This window comes from Parasteatoda tepidariorum, chromosome 2 (genome assembly GCF_043381705.1).
Source record: "Parasteatoda tepidariorum isolate YZ-2023 chromosome 2, CAS_Ptep_4.0, whole genome shotgun sequence".
NCBI lineage: Eukaryota > Metazoa > Arthropoda > Arachnida > Araneae > Theridiidae > Parasteatoda > Parasteatoda tepidariorum.
This window is the reverse complement of record NC_092205.1, coordinates 75,057,089-75,063,938: the sequence shown is the minus strand read 5'-3', so window position 1 is coordinate 75,063,938 and position 6,850 is coordinate 75,057,089.

Below are 6,850 nucleotides of genomic sequence, written 5' to 3'. Positions count from 1 at the left end.
AAAATATTTGAAGTTTTGATAGAAAAAGATGAATTTGATAAGTGATACGAAAATTTCATATGGCAATTTTTCTCTATCGATTACTGACAGATAGAAAGTTGTTTCTAAAGTTTTAAATGAAATGAATTGAAATTTTTCGATAAATCTGTATTACTTCTCTCCAGGTGTGTTATCTTTAATTTTTGAATAGTGCTCTTTTATAGACAAAATATTAATTATAACTCCGAGCTCTTGCGTCAGTCTTTGAAATGTTCGCTCTGACTCCGGACTTTGGAAAGCCTGATTCTAACTTGTACTCTATTAAACTTACACCTAATCCTAGGAAAGTATTCAGATTATAATCTTCCACCACTCCTTATTCATTATTTTCAGAATCAGTGATGCATCTATGGAATTTATCAGGACTATTGGTTTTATCATTATGCAGGGCTGCAACATTTATGATGATATAATTTCTTTCACCCCACTCCTTTGTTCATTATTTTCACAATCAGTTATGCAGCTATGTAATTTATCAGGACTGTGGGTTTTATTTTTATGCATAGTACAACACTTATGACTTTGGTAACAATGTAATTTCTTTTACCTCACTCCCTTATTAGTATTGTTATAAAAATGGGTTATGCAGCTGCGAAATTTATCAGGACTATGTGTCATTTTATTATGTGGGATGCAACATTTATGACTTTATTGGCAGTGTAATTTCTTTCGACCTACTCCCTTATTCATTATTTTCAAAATCAGTGATGAAACTGTGGAATTTATTAAGATTATGAGTTTCATTATTATGTGGGATGCAACATGTATGACATTGGTGACTGTATAATTTATTTTAATTAACTAAATGAGTTTTGTTCCTGCATAGTGTGTACTGCGAAAGAATTGAATCTTAAGCACAATGTTTTTGAAATTTATTACATCATGTTTAAAACCATTGGAATCGCCAGAGAGGGAGAGCAGTGGAAAATTTTCCAAGTGATCTAAAATTGTTCTTGTACTTTTTTGTAATTCTGAAAAATATTCTTAACTGTGCATAGCAAAATGTTTCATAAATTCTGATAATTTATTTAATGCTGCTAAACCAAAAGTTTTTGGCACAAAAAATGTGAACATTTCAGTTTTAGAAATTAAAAAAAGAAAACCATAATTACATTTTACTAAATTAAATAAGTTGCATGTACTGAAGGAAATTAAAAGAACTGTGCTCTAGAATTTATTATCCGGTTATTAGTTCATCATGGCATTAAGCTTTAAAATAATTTTTTTTAAAATTCTGACAATAATATGTATAATATGCCACATGATTACCACCAAATGAAAAATTTTAATTACCTAAATTAAGAAATAGTAAAAAATTATAAAACGAAAAGTAATTTTTAATTTATTTGGATTTCTAGGGTGTGCCCTAGACCCCCTTGGGAGAGCATTTGATCCCTATTGTGCTTACCAATTACAGCATTAGTTGTGAATGAACCATTTGTTAATGGAGAAATCGACTTATCTGAACAGAAATTTTCTGATGAAAAATATTTGAATAATTAAGATTCCCCTGCTATATTAGTCTTCATTAATGCTCTTGTTTATTAATTTTTCCAGGAATTATTTCAACTTCAGTAGATTTTCAGAATAATTTCTATGAATTTCAATTGTGACAATTATGGGAACTCAAATTTTTTAATGGTTATTTCCTGTTTTATTATTTTACCTTGTAATTGAGCTCCATTTTTATATTAACATTTTTACAATCTGGAGACAAATAATTTTTTCCCAGTCAAAGCAAAATTCAAGTACAGATGAAGAAGCTGATTTTATTGCATAGAAAAAGTTTTTAACTTTTTAAATAATTATGAAATGCTTCATTTTACATTTCAGTATTGTCAAAAACTTATTATTTCAGAAAAGCATTGCTACAGATAAGCATCCTTGCTTCTAACATTTCAATTATGTAATTAGTAACAAAGTGAAATTTTAGAATAATCTGTTTCTTTTAAATATGTTTTTTTTTATTTCTGTATATTTTTTACTGCCTTTCAAAATTTATTTATTCTCCCAATATTCTTATTTCTTACTTTTGAAAGATTGTTTAGAAGCTTTCTTTTGTTTTAATGTGTGTATTTCTCATTTCTGGTGTCTGCTGGTTAGTTTTTTGTAATATTGTTTTATGGGAAATTTTTTCTTTTTGAAATAGTTATTAACTAATCGTCTATAAGATTTGTCAATTATTGCATTTATAGCATTCTAAGGGAAAATATCGTTTTTGCATAAGTTTTTTATATGTTAACTGCATCAAAAAATATTACTATTTTTCTTTATTTTTAATGCTTATTTTTAATTTAAATTATATATTAGATATGTATGCCCGATTCTAAATATTTGTTGGGTCTCCTTTAAATATTATTCAATGTACAATAAAGTATCTGATTATTTATTTTTTTAGCCTCTGTGGGGGAAAAAAAAACAAGTAGTAGAATTTATACATTTACAAAAATTTCGATTTACTTTTCTTATTGAATTGCATTTACTGTTTAAAATTATTTTAAATTTGTAAAATTGCGGTAAAATAACATGAAATTTATAATTTAATTTTAAATATGAAAACTTTTTTTTAAGTAATGCTTATTGCTGTATTTAGTTTTCTCTGTTATTCATAAATCATTTAATATTTTCTTGTAAAAAATCTGTCAAAATATTTAATTTGGTATCAATGCTAAAAAGTTCTTTTGCATTAAAGAACATTATTTCTTTTGAACCCAGCTAAATTGCAATTAAATTTATTTAAATTTTTTTTGTGCAGTTTTTCAAGCAATGAAAATTTGATCTGGTGCTAGGCACGTCCCTACTATGTACTTATTATTTTATAACTATTCATTTATATTTATTACTCTATTTCTTTTGGCACGAATCTCATTTTCAAATTATATAATAAAAAGAAATATTGAATTTTTAAGTGATAATTACCGTTTGTTTTCGATTTATTTTTTATTGCACTTGATTATCTTTTTTTAAACATTATTTAATTCAACTATTATGTTTATAATTCTGCATTTTTAATCATCTCTTTTTATACACTATGAAAACCCAAGTATTTTTCAGCTTCTCATTGGAGGTTATTCTTTGTTTTGTTTTTTATATGAAGTATTAAAAAATAATTAAAATGACACCTTTTACAATGTTTTTTAGTCTTTCATTCTTTAATGTCATTTTTTTTAAAACAAAATTATTTTGTAATTGAATTGCAATATGCTTTTGATAGTTTTTTCCATCAGTCTTTCATGTTCAATATAAAAAAGGTAGTTTTTCTTTTCTGCACTTATTATTGTATGAAGTTTGTTCTATTGGTATTGGTTAGGACCGTGTAATATTTTATGCAAACAAGAATTCACTTATTAACTGCATTTATGCATTTTTACTTTTATTCTTGAATTATTTGAAATGCCAATGAAATAGCAATCTTTTCTCCTACTATTAATTGGTAGTCAAAATCTGTGATAACTATTATTCTATCGGTGATTCGACTAGTTTAAGTTGTATTAAGTTTAAAAAAATGATTATTATCTTTAGTTTTGCTGTAATGTTAAATTGAATATTTTATTACTTTAATTAACTTCAGAAGCATTTTATAGAAAATAAAATTTAGTATTAAAGATAATAAAATTTTTTCAATTGATTTACATTTAATTTAACACAATGATATCAGAGTTTGATAATAAAAAAAACTTATTAACGTACCTTAACCTATATATTCCTTATGACATGTCATTTATGTATTTACTGAAGGAAATGTATTTAAAAATAAAAATGTACTTATTTTTGTGAAGTCTAAAATAAAATTCAAAGGGAATAAATTTCCTTATTTTGAGTGCATTTTTGTTTCATTTATCTGTATTTAAAACATCTTGCATGTTGCTTGCTATGCATTTACAGGGTGGCTTCGTAATCAATTTTAACTATTCTATTCTGGTTTAAAATAACACATTCAGTAAAAGTGGCTGTAAAAAAAAAACATTTTTTGATGTGAATTTAACACTATAGTATTGAAATAATTTACTAATAATTAAAATTGCAGAAAAAATAACTGATTATGAATAGTAATGTGTGAATACTTAAGTTTATAAAATACAATGTGGAAAGTTTTTTCTTGTTTGACCTATTTTGCAATGCACATTTACAGAAGTAATATGATAATGAACAAAAAATAGCATGACTGAAATATGTACTTTTTAAGTTATTTAAAAGTTTTTTCGGACATAATCAACCAACAGTATTAACAATGTATGCTATTCATCTGTTCTGTGCATTTAAACAAATTAAGTCACTCTTTACTTAAAAGGAGCTGAAGATTTTTTCTGGAGATGGTAGGAAATGATGCTCTACAAGGCAGTGTTCTAGATATTCTAGAATTGAATAAAGGAATCCTAAATGGGAAACAGAAGTTGAGTATTTTTTCATTCCAATTCTGATAAATTACTTGTCAAAGGATTTTGAGATTTCTTGGATCTTGGGCCTTTTTGATTTCCAGTAGAAAGCCTCTGTGTACAAATACTAATGGCTATTTTGAATCATCATCATCATCAGTAGCTCGACAGTCCTGGGTGGACCTTGGCTTTCTCAAGAAGACTGCACCAGTCCTTTCTGCGTGCCACGGCTTTCCAGTATCTGACCTTGATTGTGGTTAAGTCCCTTTGGAGGCAAACTCCAGTTGGCCTTGCCAAAATGATTCTTTTAGTTGTTCTGTCATCGTTCATTCTTGCAATGTGTCCGGCCCATTTCATGCGCTGGATCTTATTGTACGTCAGAATGTCCGGTTCTCTGAATATCCTGTAAAGTTCAGAGTTAATTATCCTTCTCCACACTCCCTTGTCACATACACCACCAAAAATGGATCGGAGTATCTTCCTCTTGAAAGCAGCGATGGTGCTCTCATCAGCTTGGGACAAGGTCCAGGTTTCAGATGCGTAAGTGAGAACTGATCTTATTAGGCTTTTATATATTAGCAACTTGGTGTCATCTTTTAATGTTGTCAGATTTACGGAATTTTTTTATGCCATAAAAGCACTTGTTGGCTGCAGTTACTCTCTTCCTTACTTCTGTGGAAATTGAGTTTTTGGAGTTGATTTCAGAGCCAAGGTAGGTGAAAGGCTATTTTGAATAGTTATTAAAAAATTTGTGTTGAGCATTAATTTGAAAATGAGGAAATTTTTTTTTGAGGTAATAGTTTTTGTTCCTCATCATTCTTTCATCTGTTAAATAGTTATGCATGTCTTAAAAAAAAAAAAAAAAAACTTGCACTCATAATAAATTACCATTGACTTCTAAAACTAGAAATGTTAATAAAATACAATAAGAATATTATTTGGTGAGGCGTCTTTTATATTACCAATTAAACTGCTAAACATTAGAATAGAATTCCTCTAAAAAGGTAGAAACCTAGATATTCTTGGATTGAATGCAAGAATTTGAGGCATGTGATCCCAAAGCTCTCTCTTCCTTGCTTTGGCAGTGTATTACTCTGTGTCTTTTATAATTATTTTGACAATAAGTTTCAAATGACAGAAACCTTTCTAGAGATGAATAGTTAATTTTTTGTTAAAGAAACATGTAATCTTTACTTGTTTTTTGAAAAATTTATGACCATTTACTCTGTATTCATCATTGCTTGTTTGTAGTTCCAAAGCCTGTGCAGAATTTTTAAAATTAATTTCCACTCTTAACTAGTTAACATTTTATGTTTAAATTAAAAATATACTTTTAAGAAAGTGTTTGAAGGTACAACTTTTAAATTAATTACCTACTTGCATGTAATTAAAATTAGTTAACTATTTAAAACTATCATTTGATTTTGAAGTATAAAATTATTTTTAAATGCAAAGAGTTATTGTTTTATTATTTATTTTTTAAATATAACTGCTTAAGGTACAAAATATTCTGTGCTAAAATTAGTATTTTAATACAAGAGCATTGATTTTTTTCAAGTATAAAATATCGAGCTTTCTCTTGGTTAATATAGGAATGTTTCTAGGCTCTTTTTAGTTTTTAACGTATCAAATTGTAATACAATTCGTAATATTTTCACTAAGTCAAGTATTTTTGCCAGTATTGGAGGGAAACCTTTTTCTTTAAAAAAAAAAAAAAAAAATNATTAATTGGTAGTCAAAATCTGTGATAACTATTATTCTATCGGTGATTCGACTAGTTTAAGTTGTATTAAGTTTAAAAAAATGATTATTATCTTTAGTTTTGCTGTAATGTTAAATTGAATATTTTATTACTTTAATTAACTTCAGAAACATTTTATAGAAAATAAAATTTAGTATTAAAGATAATAAAATTTTTTCAATTGATTTACATTTAATTTAACACAATGATATCAGAGTTTGATAATAAAAAAAACTTATTAACGTACCTTAACCTATATATTCCTTATGACATGTCATTTATGTATTTACTGAAGGAAATGTATTTAAAAATAAAAATGTACTTATTTTTGTGAAGTCTAAAATAAAATTCAAAGGGAATAAATTTCCTTATTTTGAGTGCATTTTTGTTTCATTTATCTGTATTTAAAACATCTTGCATGTTGCTTGCTATGCATTTACAGGGTGGCTTCGTAATCAATTTTAACTATTCTATTCTGGTTTAAAATAACACATTCAGTAAAAGTGGCTGTAAAAAAAAACATTTTTTGATGTGAATTTAACACTATAGTATTGAAATAATTTACTAATAATTAAAATTGCAGAAAAAATGACTGATTATGAATAGTAATGTGTGAATACTTAAGTTTATAAAATACAATGTGGAAAGTTTTTTCTTGTTTGACCTATTTTGCAATGCACATTTACTGAAGTAA